Source organism: Mobula hypostoma, chromosome 13 (assembly GCF_963921235.1).
Source record: "Mobula hypostoma chromosome 13, sMobHyp1.1, whole genome shotgun sequence".
Lineage (NCBI taxonomy): Eukaryota > Metazoa > Chordata > Chondrichthyes > Myliobatiformes > Myliobatidae > Mobula > Mobula hypostoma.
Genome location: NC_086109.1, coordinates 69,024,567 through 69,041,680, shown reverse-complemented (window position 1 = coordinate 69,041,680; position 17,114 = coordinate 69,024,567). Strand labels below are relative to the sequence as shown.

Below are 17,114 nucleotides of genomic sequence, written 5' to 3'. Positions count from 1 at the left end.
TTTTCTTGGTAGAAACAGTGGGGAGTTTGTACATTCTCCCCCTGACCATGTAGGTTTCCTCCAGATGTTCCAGTTTGTCTCCCAAATCCTAAAAAGCTGCAGGTTGAAGGTTAAAGAACACAGTAAATTTTCACTCATGTGTAAAAGAGTGGTAAAATCAAAGTTGGAGGTTGATGAAAATCTGGAGAGGAAATAATGATTAAGGTAGGATTAAATGTAAAAGCAGATGCTTGGTGCTAAGTGTGGTCTTGTGTCAATACACCTGCTTTTATACCATAATCTCACCATAATACTATGAGTAGAAGCAGATGCTACACATTTTCTGGTGGCATAGTGTTGTAGTGTAATGCTAATGCAGTGCCAGTGACCCAGGTTCAATTCCTGTTGCTGTCTGTATGGAGTTTGCACATTCTCCCCGTGATCGCGTGGGTTTCGTCCAAGTACTCCAGTTTCCACCCACAGTTCAAAGACGTACAGTTTAGTAGTAAATTGGTCACATGGGTGCAATTGGGTGGTGTGAGCTTGTTGCCCTGGGATGGCCTGTCATTGTGCTGTATCTCTAAATAATTTTTGGAATTTACATTAATATAGATGATGATCGATGCCTAGAATAAAAGCAGTATCCAAAATATAACTGGCTTTTTACAAAGGAAGAATTAGTATAAGAGATGCTTGGCCTGATGGCTTTTCACTCCCTTTAGTCTTTTCATTTGAATTTAAGGAGAAAATGTCAAGAAGGTACAGTTGTAACATCTACAAGTTTATGACATATTGAGAAGTCACATTGCTGACCTCAACTGGCACAAAATAGACATTATTTCATCATTTCAGGAAGTTTTCCAAATCATTTGGTAAACAAAAAATTCCTGATACCGAAAGGAGATGTAAATGCTGGAAGTACATTTCACATTTACAATGCTGGGTTGTGGAGAAGGAAGATACTCCTACGGCTGCCAGCGGCAGTGGTGGAGGTGGAAACGATAGGGTCTATTTAAAGACTCCTGGATAGGTACATGGAGCTTAGAGAAATAGAGGGCTATAGGTAAACCTAGGTAGTTCTAAGGTAAGGACATGCTCGGCACAGCTTTGTGGGCCAAAGGGCCTGTATTGTGCCATAGGTTTTCCTTGTTTCTATAATATCCATTTTGTGATTGGTGCCATGGAGGTAATTTGTACCATCTCTGGCTACTGCACAGAACCGAAAGAAGCTATAGAGGGTCATAAATTTAGTTGGCTCCATCTTGGGTACTAGCCTACATCTTCAAGGAGCGGTGTCTCAGAAAGGCAGCGTCCATTATTAAGGACTTGCAGCACCCAGGGCATGCCCTTTTCTCACTGTCGCCATCAGGTAAGAGATACAGAAGCCTGAAGGCACACACCCAGCGATTCAGGAAAAGCTTCTTCCTCTCTGCCATCCGATTCCTAAATGTACATTGAACCCATGAACACTACCTCACTTTTTAATAAATACTATTTCTGTTTTTGCATGATTTTAATCTATTCTACATATATAGTTATTTATTTATTTATTTATTTATTTATTAACCTTTTCTTCTTCTTCTATATAATGTATTGCATTGAACTGCGACTGCTAAGTTAACAATTTTCATGACATATGCCAGTGATAATAAACCTGATTCTAATTCTGATAGTATGTTGACATCAAATCAAACCCAAACATCGGGGCGGTGGGGGCGGGGAGGCATGGTCAAGAGGTTTGTTCAAACCAAACAAAAGAATGGCAAAGAAATATGATCTAAGCATTCTTTCATTTAAGAAACATTGCAGGAGTTTGATTTCTTATAACATTACAAGATGCAGAAAAATTGATGCACACTTTTGTTTTTAGCCAATTAGACTACTGTAATTCAAGAGTGCCTAAGAAAGATATAAATTGGCTGCAGCAGCAAGAATTGTAACGCAAAAAAAAAGAAAATCTGAGTACTCATTACACTGGCTGCCTGTGTCCTCTAGGATCAATTTTAAAATATGTATACAAGGCTATGAATAATCTAGCTCCCTCATATATTTTGAAGTGTCTATCGCTTTACGTCCCTAATTGTAATCCTAGCTCCATGAATACTGGTTTGCTGAGTGTTCCTAGAGCCAAGCACATAAGAACTGGTGATGTGGCCTTTTGCTCCTCTGCACCAAAATTCTGGAGTACTCTACCGACTGAGATATACCAGGCTAGTACTTTGGAACATATCAAAACACTTCTAAAAGCTTACTTTTTTTAATTTGGCCTACTTATAGGACAACTTAATGCCTGTTGATGTTGATAATATTTATATAAATTTGGGATATTCAATTACATTTTTTCTGTATAATCTCTGTCTTTACTTATGATTGTTAATTTTATCTTGCATTTTTATGACTATATTGATTTATCCACAATCACTTTGAGCCTGAATCTTAATGTATGAATGGTGTTATAAAATTAAAGTTAATATTATTATTATTATTAGAAGTGCGTTTGATCATGGTGGTGCCAAACAGAGGTTTGAGTATTTAGAAACTGCTGATCTCCTGGGGTTTTCACAGACAACAGTTTCTGGAGTTTACAGAGAATGGTGAGAAAAACAAAATTAAAATCCAGTGAATGGCAGTTCTGAGGACAAAAAAATGCCTCGTTAATTAGGGAAGTTAGAGGAGAATGGCCTGACTGGCTCAAGCTGACAGGAAGGCAACAGTAACTCAATTAACCAATCATTTCAACAGTAATGTGCAGAAGAGTATCTCTGAATGCAAACACATCAAATGTTGAGGTGGATGGGCTGCAGCAGCAGATGATCACGAATATACACTGATGATCACTTTATTAGGTACAGGAGGTACTTAATAAGGTACCCATTTCTTTCACAGAATGATGTGATTTCAGGACCTACAAACACATGTATTATTACACACTATTTTTATGTTATACACGTGAAATAGCGGAAGGTTGAAATGCCTATGCCACAGTTCTACAGTCTATATCTGAAAGAGAAGCAGCAATTGGAAAACATTAGACCAGCAACGGGCTGTAAAACTCAGCAGGCCAGGCAACACCTATGGGATGCAGAGTTTTGACCCAAAACATCGCTGTTTCCTTTCCTTCCACAGGTGCTGCATGCCCACTGAGTTCATCCAGCACATCCTTTTTTGAGCTAGAAAGATTAACCATCTCTGGAAATGTCAGTGATAAAAAAAAAGTAAAGATTTAGAATAAGTATGAAATTTTGATATTGCTCTTCTATGAAAATGGTATCCCAAAGGCAAAAGTAGTCCTGTTACAGGGGGAAGTCACCTGTTTAATACAATGAACTGTGATACTGATGTGCCGAGTAAGTCAATCAAACAACACAAATACCAGTTCACTGCTGAGGGAGAAGTGTAGGTAACATCATTTGTGATGGTAACTTTTGTTGGCAGATAACCCAATGCAACAGAGTAGGAGGTTGTATAAACGGCCTGATGAACAGAGAGAATAATTAGTCCCAGATCAAAATCAGGATCACAAGTGATCACGTTAAAGAGGCATTGACTTGTACAATATTTTTCATAACCTCAGGATACGCGTTGTTACTTTTCATCCAATTAAACAGCTTTGAATTATAAATGCTGTTGTAAACCAGCCAATTTGACACATATGGGCCCATATACACTCACAAATAATCATCGTTGTTGCTTAAGGATGACAGCTTGCCAAAACATTAGGAGAATCTCATTCTTTCAAAAATTACATCATAATATTCACTACATCCACGTGACAGAAAAGTAGGAAAATGGTTTAACAACTCATCTGCAACACATCACCTCCATCTGATGCAACATTGTGAATTATGCACTGAAATTGGTGAAGTGAGGTTTAATCATGTTTTTTTTATCTCTCACAGAGTGGTGTAACAAATCCTATGAACAGGAAGGATCAATATTAGCTGGCTGTAATCAATTTTCTAACTGGCAGGTGTATTGGTGGAAGCCAATCATAATTTTGATTGGGTTTTAAATTGATGAGTTTATGCTACTAGATCTGATGTGACAGTACAAACTGAAAAAGCTCCTGCCTGCAATTCTGCAGCTTACAAATAAATTGTTCAGTGTTAGTGTGAAAGTATACAATGGACAGAAAAACCTTCACCCAGTGAGCTCACAGACAAGTCATGGGGAGCGTGGGTAACAAACCCAGAGGGAAGCTGAGGCCTAAGGGGAGATTCCAACTCAGAGCTGGTGCACAGGAAGACAGGGCAAGCAGCGTGCACTAGAAGTGGCGTAGAGATAACATTCCATTCTTGATATACTGTAAATGCACAGAATTAATATACTTAAGCACTTGTTTCCCAATAATGAGAGTTAATAATCACTCATTTCTGAAACCCGATTGTAACAATATCAAAATCCATTGACAAGGATTAAAGAAGCATTCATATTGGCTTCATTGATGGCATTTTTAACTTTCTTTTTTAAGCCCTAATGGGTGAAGCAGCAATATGGTCTGATAATTCAGCTGCCAAGGTTGTCTTCTCCCAAGGTCCGGAATCTAAAGAGACTGAATGCCATCAAACATTGAGGCAGTGTAGTAAATGCCGCTTGAGCAAGAACAGTCTTGCGGCAATAACAAGGTCAGGTATCTACTCCTACATAGAATTAGGTAAAAAGAGTCCAATATGCAAATGAGACCCAGAATCCTCCACTCAGCTGACTCCACTTAATTCTTTTTGCTACTCAATAAGCTCTGAAGTAAGAGCTCTTGTTTCTTATTAATATCAGTTTTAACTATTCATTGGTTTCTGGCTGGAAACTTTGTTTAATTTAAAATACTTTATTAGCAAATCTTCTTAGTTAGTTAGGGATCCAAAATTTTCCACAGATCCGCACTTCTGCTTTATTTATTTCAAGTTGCTCATAAGCCCAGCAAGGTCTATTGATTGCCTTCTGCATCTGCCTCCAGCCCATTCATGAGCTTTTATTGATATCACTGGACAACAAATTTTTTTTGAAAGTGTTGCTTCCTCAGAATTTTTATTTTATTTATGATAGACCGCTTGAAGCTAAACACAAATACAATATCAGACTACTTGTATCATGTGAGAATTTGGAGAAACAAGAAATTAACTCTTATTGAATATAATGCATTTAATGGTTTTGTGAGGATTTGTGTTTGAGGCTTCTCGCTGAAGTGTCCAACAATTATCAGCCAGTCTCGATGGATTCCAGTTACCCTGATACCGTTACACCATGACCGCATTATCCTGGTGAAACCTTTCACCATGCTCGTCACTAACAGCACCAAGGTTTGCAGGGAAGAAGTCTAAATAGGAATGCAGAAAATGAATCTTTAGTGAAATGTTGCATTTTCATGGTTTTGTATGCTTGAAGCATGTTGCCAACCAGCTGCGTGTAGCTTGGTGCTCTGTAGTTGCCAAGAAAATTTTCAACAACATCATTGAATGCCTTCCATGCAATTTTCTCTGGTCCCACTAGAAATGCTTCGAATTGCCTGTCATTGATGACCTGTTTGATTTGTAGACAAACAAAAATGCCTTCCTTAATCTTGGCATCAGTTATTCTGACTAGAAGTATAGTTATGACTCAAATTAATATAAGCAGTTTCAAAAAATGGTATGTGATAGGGGAATTTCCTGGTGGTTGTCATGATCAGCAGCCCAAGCTCCGTAAGATACATCGATAAGTATTCAGGAAGCAATATCTCTGTTGTCTGGTGGCAAACTCAGCATTTATTGTTCCTTCCCTTCCCTGCACTCCAGTAATTGCTGTTGAGAAAGTGTTGGTGAGTCACCTCCTTAACCCATTGTAGTCCTTCTGGTGAAGATGCTCCTACAGTGCTACTGCCTGGGTAATTCCAGTACTTAGACCCAGCAAAGATAAAGGAAAGGCAATGTATTTCAAAGTCAGAATAGTGTGCAACTGCAGGTGGTGGTACCATCCTTGGCAGTAGAAAATACAGATGCCAGAGTCATCCAGGTGAGTTACAGCAGTGTTTTTATTAAACTGTAAACAGCGCGTGGCCAAGTGGTTAAGGCGTTCGTCTAGTGATCTGAAGGTCGCTAGTTCAAGCCTTGGCTGAGGCAGCGTGTTGTGTCCTTGAGCAAGGCACTTAACCACACATTGCTCTGCGACAAGCAGTATGGGTCCTAATGCCCTTCCCTTGGACAACATCGGTGGTGTGGAGAGGCGAGACTTGCAGCATGGGCAACTGCCGGTCTTCCATACAACCTTGCCCAGGCCTGCACCCTGGAAACCTTCCAAGGAGTAAATCCATAGTCTCACGAGACTAACGGATGAGTGAGTTTGTAAATCCAGCAAGAGCAAGAATGGTGGGAATGACGAGTGAGTGCCGCAGGAGGGATTTGGGACAGGTGGAGTGCCAGGGGTGGGGAGGTGGCACCACTTTGGATACATGTATCCCTGAGAAACTGTGCAAGGTCATTTGATTCCAAACAATTGATTTATTGATCATTACAGAATGTTTCTCTGGTGCTTTCCATTCCCTCCCCTCTCCCTTCCGCTTTTCCCAACCATGACTTCACTCTCCCTGCCCCCCCTCCCACTCTCAGTCCACAACAAACTCCCATATCAGAATCAGGTTTATCAACACTCACAAATATCACAAAATTTGTTTTCTTTCGCAGCGCAGTACTGTGCAATACATAAAAATACAACAGGACTATGCAAAAGCCTTAGGCATCCTATCTATATACATGTGCTCAAGACTTCTGCACAGTACTTGTACATTTATCCAGGCTCTGGAGAGTATTCCCGACTAGTTTTGCATTGATAGCACAGACACCTGTGATGTTAGGAGATCAGTCACCCACCACAGAATATCCAGCCTCTTACCTATTTTTGAGCCACTGTATTCACGTAGCTAGTTCCAATGAGTTTCCGGCTAACAGCATTCTCCAGGGTTGTGATTGATTGATTGTTTGTTTGTTTGTTTATTTATTCATTCATTTAGAGTTATAGCAGGGAATTGGCCCTTCTGGCTCTTTTAGCCATCTGGTACAGTAACCTCTGACAACCCCGATTTAACCCAATAATGGGACAATTTACAATGACCAACTAACCTACCCAGTATGTCTTTGGACCGTGGGAGAAAACTGGGCATTCAGGGAAAGCCCAGTATTCCACAGGGAATACGGACAAGCTACTTATAGAGGACACTGAGATTGAACTCCGAACTTCGAAGCCCCCAAGCTATAATAGTGTTGTGCTAACCACTACTCTGCCGTAGTGAGGGATCACTAATGGGGGAAATGAGCTTGAAGTAGCCAGTAAAGTACAGAGGACAGCCACAGAATTATCTAGTTTATGATCCATTTCATGTACACTCTTCAAGATTATAATGATTCAAAGAAAACACCTTTATACATACTTTGGCCTGAGTACAGATTTTCTGACAAAAATATTTTATATGATTAAATAACACATAATGTAAGATAGATTTAGAAAAAAATAGTGACATCCGTTGGAAAATGTATGCTCACAACATAATGCTAAAGATGTAGTAGTTATGGCATTGTGTTGAACACTGCTTCAAAAGACATTTCCCTGAAGTTAATGATGCTTCAGTGGCAGACTGTAACATTCTGGCATCACCATGAGGCATTCAGAACTACAAGAAAGGAGATTAATTTCATACTGGACAATACCTGTGTTTTTTGATTACTGATATAATGTGGGATTTGCAACAACAATTTCTGCAGAGCAATTTCCCACAAAAGCAGTGATTGGATAATCTCTCTTAATAATATCAAAACATTAGAGGCCTCAGCAATGGGTCGAAACTCTGCATCCCATAGGTGTTACCTGCCTGGAATTCTGATTGTGACATGAAGTTGAACTCTACTTTGCTAACGCTGCTTCTGTATCCATTTCTCTGTCCAGGAGCTTTCAGCCCTACCTGTGGACCTTTCACTCATCTTCAGTTCTCCTGATTCACTTCCTCTGCCTATTTACCCACTCTAAATTTATTCACTGCTACCTGCTGATGCTGCGTTGATCGTCAGGACTTTTCCATTCCACTCGTGCACTCTAACCTATGCCCTTCTGACATGCTGCACTCCGTTCATTAAGAATGAACATCAGTATTGTTCCTAGCTATTGCACAGACAAGTTATAGCCTAGCTTGTCCATACCTTGTGACAAGGGTGATGCTTTGTAGTCTGGGGGACAGATCTCTATTTCGAAAGGCCTCATGTCAGGGATCAGACACTTCCTCCCTTTGGATTACAACCCCACCAGCAAACATCAAGCCATAGTCATCCAAGCTATCAGCTCCTTGGCAGATCTCCTCTCCACAGTTCCCAATCTTAGAGTGGTCGCAGCCCCGCACAACATGTTTCTATTTCTTGTCCAAAACAAACAAACAGAACTGCACTGGCATACTTATTGTCACAGCCTGTTCTAGTCCCACCAAACCTATTACTTAAAAAAAGTTCTGACAAAGGTCTTAACATAAAAATGTTAACATGATTTCTCTTTCCATAAATACAACCTGTTCTGCTTGAGTATTCCCACCATTTTGTGTTTTTATTTTAGATTTCCAGCATTTGTAGTGTTTCTGCTTTTCAAATGCTGGTGGAAATACTCTTCAAGTCAAGCTGCTTCTGTGCACAAAGAAACCCCATTGACATTTCAGGTTGATGAGGGTGTACCAGAAATGCTTTAATGGAAGCAAGAAGGGAAACGGAAACAAGGAGTCTACCTTCAATGTTCCATGCTAATAGACCATCAAAGGCTCCAGATGAATGTCAACTCACTAGCTGAGACCTTCTTCAACCAGATTTCTACAAAATAGCAGTGTTCAGTGTGGTTGACAATTAAATGATCCCTGAAATAACCTCACAAGTTACTCAGTTTAATCAGGTAACAAATGTTGGCTATTTCAGCAAAGCACAGGTCCTAAAAAATGAATAAATCTTTCCTTAATGCAAGACTTTGGCCCTTCTTCATCTTTTCCCAACTTCGTAGGTATCAGGTTCTATAATGTGAAAGGCTCATATTTGCCTTTACAAGGGTAATTTGGGATACTCAATAAATTCTCGCCCTCGACAACGCCCACATTCTCAAAAATAAATTTAAAAATAGAATATATTTTCCATTAGCACTGTTTATTCTTAGATTTGTCCTTTTAAGAATGATGGGTATTTTTATATGAAATCTACAAATTATGCAATGATTTTCATTAAGCTCACTTAGTACTGACCTTGCAAATAAGTATTTTAATTGATCCTGCAATTTATTTTCAACTCAGGTAGCACACTGGATTGTAAAACAGCTTGCAGTTATTACCAGTTAAACAGTCTGCCTCCCAAGTCCCTAACTAGCTGGTTAAGTTTGAATAATCAGATAACAAATATATGCTTTATTTGTTATTCACTTTAACAAATTCAAGTAATCTGTTAAGCACATATCAACCCAAAAGGCAAGATGTTGGACTTAAACAATTATCCTACTCCTTTTACCATTTTAAAAGAACAATAATATAAAATTACTCAATTTAATCTCGCTGGTCTTTGATCTCATCCTGTTGTTTTATTATTAAACATAAGAAACATAATGTTATTAAACATTCATTTTCTTAGTTATCCTTTAAAAAAAATCATTAATAGGATGCAGGTAAGGCCAGCAATTATTGCCCATCCTTTACTGATTTAGATTAGATTAGATTCAACTTTATTGTCATTGTGCCGAGTACAGATACAAAGCCAATGAAATGCATTTAGCATCTGACCAGAAATGCAAGGAATAGTGTTATTTACCGAATAACTGCGAATAAAAAAAGTGCTACAGCACACAAATATAAAAGTACTGAGACAGTACAATATGGATGCAATACTGCTTAGCGCTGTGATGAGAGGTTCAGCAGTGTCACAGCCTCAGGGAAGAAGCTCTTCCTGTGCCTGCTAGTGCGGGAGTGGAGGCTCCTGTAGTGCCTACCGGATGGGAGGAGAGTAAAAAAGTCCATGGTTAGGGTGAGATGCATCCCTGATAATGCTTTTCACCCTGTCCAAGCAGCATTTATGGTAGATATTCTTAATGGTGGGCATTGGGTACCGATAATCCACTGGGCAGTTTTCACCACACGCTGGAGTGCTTTGCGGTCTGATACAGGACATTTGCCATACCACACTGAGATGCAGTTGGTGAATATGCTCTCAATGGTACAGTGGTAAAAGTCCGTCAGTATCCTGGGACAGAGGTGAGCTTTCTTCATGCTCCACAGGAAATAAAGGCACTGTTGCGCCTTTTTGATCAGGATAGAGGAGTTCAGGGACCAGGTGAGATCCTTGGAAATGTGGACACCAAGGAATTTGAAGCTTGATACACGCTCCAGTACAGTTCTGTTGATATAGATGGGGACATGAGTGTGACTCCTGGCATGCCTGAAGTCCACAATGATCTCCTTGGTCTTCTGGGTGTTAAGGGCCAGATTGTTGTTGGCACACCACGCGGCCAGGTGCTGGACCTTGTCCTCGTAGGCCGTCTCGTCATCCCCTCTGATCAGACCAACCACCACCAGCCAACGTAGAGACCGAGGGCTTGGCAGATCTGTCAAAGGAGCACTGTGAAACAGCTGCATGCTTTGTCTTTATGGTAAGCCTGCGATGAGGGCTTTCTATTCCATAGTGCATCTGGGATACAGGGAATGAATACATAGTGTAGTGTTTGGGCTAATTGTGCTATCTGCTTAATACTGGATGAGAATGAGTTTCTTGTGTGCTGTTATAGAGCTATATTTGTTTAGGAAAATTATGCTTGTTCCAGCATACCGAATTTGTAAATTGTAGGGGAGGATGTCAAGAGATGAGTGATGTATCGCAATATACTAAACTTTGTGACATACTCTTTATGTAGCTGGTCCACCTAATTTTCTCATCAATAGTGAATCCCAAATGTGTGAGGGATTCAATGATAGTAATGTTACTAAATGGCAATGTTAGGTGATTATACCAAGATCCACAGTGACTAAAGGGACATGTGCTACAAGGAAAAGTTGAACAAATTTGGGTTGTTTTCTCTGGAGTGGTGGAGACTGGGAGGAGACCTGATTGAAATTTATAAGATTTCAAGAGGCATTGATAGACATGTGGCACCCTTCATCCAGGGTCGAAATGTCTAATACTATGGGGCATGCATTTAAAGAGGCTGAAGGAAAATAAGTTCAAAGGAGATGTACAGGGTAAGTGTTTTGTACAGAGATCAGTGGTTGCTTGGAGTGTGCTGCCATTGTTGGTAGTGGAAACAAATACAGTAGAGGCATTGAACATGAAGAGATTGGAGTAGTCAGAAGTGATTAGTCAGATATTTAAACAGCAGCTTAGTCAGTCTTGCACTAGAGTGTGGGTAAAGGTTCTGTTCCTGTGCTGTACTGTTTTATGAGCAACAAATACAAATTATTGGAGGAACTCAGTAGGTTAGGCACCATTTATGGAGAGAAATAAACAGTCGACATTTTGGGTCAAGTACAACATTTTGCATGTGTTGCTCAAGATCTCTTCTGTCTTTGTATCGACTATGTGTTCTATACCATCAATGTTTGATACTTGTGTAACAATGATAAAATAATCAGCTTGAATGTAATGAGTTAGCAGCACTCATTATGTTCACAAGTGAAGTGTATTCAATATTTCAACAATATTGTAAATATATTATTTGAGTAAACTTTCTTTGTTTACATAATTCATTTTGGGTTATATGTAAGAAGTAAGTGAATGGCAAACGTCCTCATGTCACCATGTCAAATGTGAGCACCTCACTAAAAAAAGGAAAAGAAAAACTAAGCAGACAAGTATTCCGGCTCCTGTGTTTTTTTTCATCCAGTTATTTTCTAGAGTTACAACACATACCAACAAGGCTATTCTGCACCAGCAGATTGCTGTAGCTACCCAAACCCAGTCCTGAGGCCCACTACCTCATGCTTCCTTCTGTTCGAGCAAGAGCTTTATTAGAATGGTTTCAGGAATGAGGGATTGACTTTTCTTACACAGAGCAGAGGGCTGGATTTATTTTCCATAGAGCAGGAAAGTTAAGGAAAACATTTTGACAGATATATCTGAAACAACGACTGGTTTGGTTTGGAGAGACTTACTGAAAAGAAATATTCCTATATTCTTAATAGAGGTACAGACTTACGGTGAAAACTAGAGGTAACATGAGGAAAAGTAACTTTTAGAAATAAGAAAAGTACCTTTAATATTCAATGACAACATTCTAGTGGGAATTGGATTAATTAAGCAGATTCTATAGTGACACATATGGATGAATAAATATAGGCAAAAAAAATCTGCAGGGAGATGAGGAAAGAGCAGGGAAGTGGAAGGAGTTGTTCTTTAAAGAGCCAGTGCAGACTCAATGGACCAAGCTTCACTGTATTACTCTCATTCAATGTCAATATCACATGGGGGTAAATTGGGATTAGTGTAAAAATGGGTTTTTCTGGTCAGCAGAGATGCGATAGACAAAGGTCTCATTCCCATGCCACATCTCTCTTTGATTCTATGACAATTAAGAGCCAATCACATTACTTTAGTTCTGCAGTCACCTATAGAACAGAGTGGACAATGTTGGAAGAGTTCTCTGCCCTGAAGAACAGAAGTGAGCAAGCTGGGCTTTTACAAAATGCTAGCTTCCGCGTTTAAATTCCACATTATTACCTGAAGTTGAATTTCACAGCTACTATGTTGAGATCTGTACTTGCATCACTGGATTAGTTGGGTCAGGATTACTGATCCGTAATTTGATAACCCAATCACTCCACTATCACTCTAATCAGATTCGAGACCATAAGACTTTGGACAGAATTAGACCATTTAACCCATTGAGTCTGCTCCACCACTTCATCATACCTGATTTATTTTCCCTCTCAACCTGATTCTCATGCCTTTCCCCATAACCTTTGATGCCCTTACTAAGCATGAGCCTATCACCTTCCACTTCAAACATACCCAATGACTTGGCCTCCATAGTTGTAGATGGCAATGAATTCTACACATTCACCACTCTCTGACAAAAGAAATTCATTGTCATCTCTGTTCTAAAGAGGTGACCTTCTATTCTGAGGCTGCATCACTGGCCATAGACTCCCCCACTATAGGAAATATCCTCTCCACATCCACTCTATCTAGGTCTTTCATTATCTGGTAGTTTTCAATGAGATCCCTCCTCATTCTTCCAAACTCCAGCGAGTATTGGCCCAGAGCCATCAAATGCTCTTATACATTAACCCTTTCATTCACAGGACCATTCTCATCAATCTCCTCTGGACCATCCTCTCTGCCAGCATATTGTTGCTTAGACATGGAGCTCAAATCTACTCACAACACTCCAAACGTAGCTTGACCATTGCATTTTAAAACCTCAGCGTTACTGTACATGCTTGCTTTTTTTATTCTAGTCCTCTCAAAATGAATTGTATTTGCATATATAAGAGAAAATCTGCAGATGCTCGAAGTCTGAGCAACCCACACAAAACGCTGGAGGAACTCAAGCAGGATTTGGGGCCGAAACCCTGTCCAAACCTTCAGTCCTGCCAAATGGTTTCAACCCAAAATGTCGACTGTACTTTTTTCCACAGCTCCTCCTTGGCCTGCTGAGTTCCTCCATCATTTTGTGTGTGTTGCTTGTATTTGCATATGTCTTCTTTACTATCAACTCAACCTGCAAGCTAACATTTAGGGAACTCTGCACTAGGACTCCCAAGTCCCTTTGCATCTCTGATTTCTGAATTCACTCCCCACTTAGAAAATGGTCTATGCCTTTATTCCTTCTACCAAAATGCATGGCTATACACTTCCCTACACTGTATTCTATCTGCCACTTCTTTGTCCATTGTCTTAATCTGTGCAAGTCCTGCAGACTCTGCTTACTCAATACTATCCACCCTTCCATCCATCTTTCTATCATCAGCAAACTTGGCCATAAAGCCATCAATTCCATCATCCAGATCATAAACATATAACAATAAAAGTAGTGGGCCCAACACTGACCACTACAGAATACCACCAATGCCAAATACAAAATGCCCCTTTATTCCCACGAGCTGCCTTCTGCCAGTCAGCTAATCTTCTGTCCATGCTGATATCCTTCCTGTAATACCGTGGGCTCTTGTCTTGTTTAATAGCCTCATATGCAGCACCTTGTCCAAAGCCTTTGAAAACCAAAGTAAACAACATCCACCTACTCTCCTTTGTCTACCCAGCCTCCTCCTATTTCCTCAAAGAATTCCAACAGACATGTCAGGCAGGATTTTGCTTTAAGGAAACCATGCTCAGTTTTGCCTATTTTATCTCGTGTCTCCAAGTACCCCAAAACTTTATCCTTAATAATGAACTCCAACATAGTGCCAATCACTGAATTCAGGCTAACTGGCCTATAATTTCTTGTCTTTTGCACCTCCCCCCGCCCACCCACATCCTGAAAGAATGGAATGACATTTTCAATTTTCCAGTCCTCCGGAACCATTCCACAACCTAATGACTCTTGAAAGATCACTACTAATACATCAACAATCTTTTCAGCTACCTCTTTCAGAACCCTGGGATGCAGTCCATACAGTCCAGGTGACTTAGCTGTCTTCAGACCTTTCAAGTTCTTAAGCACCTTCGCCTTAGTAATGTCTTATTTACTTCCGTCCCTAGGCACTTTCAGGGAAAGTCTGAGTTCTCAACCGGGGAGTTCGATCCTCCATCAGCAAAACTGAAACGCCATCAACAAAAAGCCAAGGATGGGGTGAAAGATCCATCTGGAGCTCTTTGTATAAGGTTCTAAGTCTAGTGATAATAGTACTGTGACCTAGAGTTAAGTTAGATTCTTGAATGAAGCTGGGCGTAATAGTTTAGTTTAAGCCCATTTTAGTTCAGGTCATTGGAAACAGTGACCTTCCTCTGTTTAGAGAGGAGCAATATCAAAGATTGGCTCCAGTGACCCTGGTTCAATTCTGCCACTGCCATTGTTGATCCATGACTGAGTAGATTTCCTCTGGGCATTCTGGTTTCCTCTCACATTCCAAAGATGTCTTGGTTAGTGTTAATAAGTTGAAGGCAAGCTAACGGCACCAGAAAAATGACACAATTGTGGGCTGCTCCCAGCACATCCTCAGACTGTGCTGGTCATTGACAGAATTGACATATTTCACTGAATGCTCCAATGAGCATGTGACAAACACAGCTATCCTTTCAAGATCTTTATCCGCAGTTGCTTTGGAAGTCACACTCATCCTGACTTGGGCAACCACTGCCGTTTCTGCTTTCTCTATCAGGCACCTCCTGCTGAAGCTGTGTCAGTACCTCGCAGTCCATTGTTGGCCTCATCGGCACCTCAAAACCCACAAAACAAAAGTGGCAACAATCCCTCCTCAAGTTTGCTTAAAACTAAGTGATATCATGTAACTTCTGAACTACTTAGATTGCAGGAGTTTATGAAGCGCCATCACTAGGCCAACAAAGGATGAGAAAGTAACTCAGCCTTGGAGATGAAGTTCACAATCTGAGAACAATTTTGCAATAATTGTTCACACTCAAGGTCCTAATTGTAACTAACCATGTTAGCTGAGAGATGGAAAGCATCTAAAATTGTTGAAATGAGATGTACAATGTACAATGTTATGGTAAGTAAAATGAGACATATTGAACCCTATTATCTATAAAAGAAATATAGAGCTGAATTTTAGATTTGTGTCTCATACAACGAAGGCCAACAGGTTCCCAACAGGTTTAACAGTGCAAAGTAAGCCTTTCTCAGGTTGCTACCTTCCACCACATGGGAAAGCACATCAATGTCCAGGCCACTTAGCCCTAAGTTAGCAGGAGTCTCTTCACAATAAATTAGACCAGTTATTATAACAATCTAGGATAACATCCGGCTGTTAACATTTCCAGGACCGTAGAGACAGTCAAGAGCTTTTGTAAAATGCCATCTTGTATTTAACAAGCTCTGCTCCTCCAAGTCTGTAGCATTCTGAATTTTATTAAGGAACTCGAGTGGAAAATAGGTTAGAGGTAATTGCAAGCCAAGCAAAAAGACACTAGCCTCAGGTAGCTTGGGAATACTTCAAACAACCAGCATTTAAAATCCACAGGAACATGGCTCCTTCCTTTAATGCCTCGCTCCCAGAAATATTTAACATTCCAGAGAGGGAAAAAGCCTTCAAAAATATATCAAACTTGATTTATTACTGAAGTCGTTTATAAATCAGAGTATATCTGAGTAATGATTCACAGTTAATTTTATTGTCTTGAACTTATTACCATACTTTTAGGGTATTGATGCCTTCACAGTAAAAATAGAAGCAATGAGCAGACTAACAATTCAATTCTAAAGTGGACATCAATTGTCCACTTAAGAACTTACCATCTTATTTGCATGTATATGTCTTGCAAGAATTAAGATTAAAGCTATCTCTCTGCAATTTTATAAATAGACTTACAGCTCATATGGTTTAAGACCGCCTACTGTAATATCAAATAGGTTGCTAATTCCAGCGTATCTAAGTCTCTCTCTGCTTAAATGAATATCTAACCATTAATCACTCCTGTCTATTTGTAAAGGGTTATCATTGTGCTTTATGGCTAGACTGTTTTCAAAGCTATAAAAGAAAAAGACCTTGTGCATGGTGCCAACAGATTACAAACTTTGTTTATGAACTGGGTCAAAGGAAGATGTTTAAAGCTGTGCAATACGGAGGAGGTAAAAGTGGGGCTGAGCCACGGGGACCAGAAATGCCAAGGATTGAGATTTGGTCAAAAGTGTCAATGAGAAAACAGAATCTTTCAAACTTTCATTAGTATTTCTGAGATGGGCTGGGGATGAAATCATTTACTGCAAACTAAATTTAAGAGCTTGCAGAGGTCACTGACATGCAGAACATGCAAGTTCTCAACAAAACTGGATGGGTAAATAATGCTAAAAGAATGTTTGGCACATTTTATTGTTTATCTGCTGTGTAGTCTGATGCCTTTATGTGAATGATCCCCATTTACGTAGATTCTACTGTACCTAGATAACCAGCCTATCTTAAGTGTTTTGGAGCTTATGTTCCTCACAAGCCTCTTCCAAATTAGTTTGTCCAAACCTATTCATCAGTTTTTTTTGAAGCAAGGTCTTGGCCC

The 17,114-nt window shown here is 39.8% G+C and overlaps 1 protein-coding gene across 6 annotated transcripts in view; it reads right to left on the bottom strand.

The window, feature by feature from the left end:
• Window positions 1-17,114, bottom strand: part of mctp2b (multiple C2 domains, transmembrane 2b) — a 493,262-nt gene that overhangs the window by 38,696 nt on the left and 437,452 nt on the right. The window lies entirely within an intron of this gene.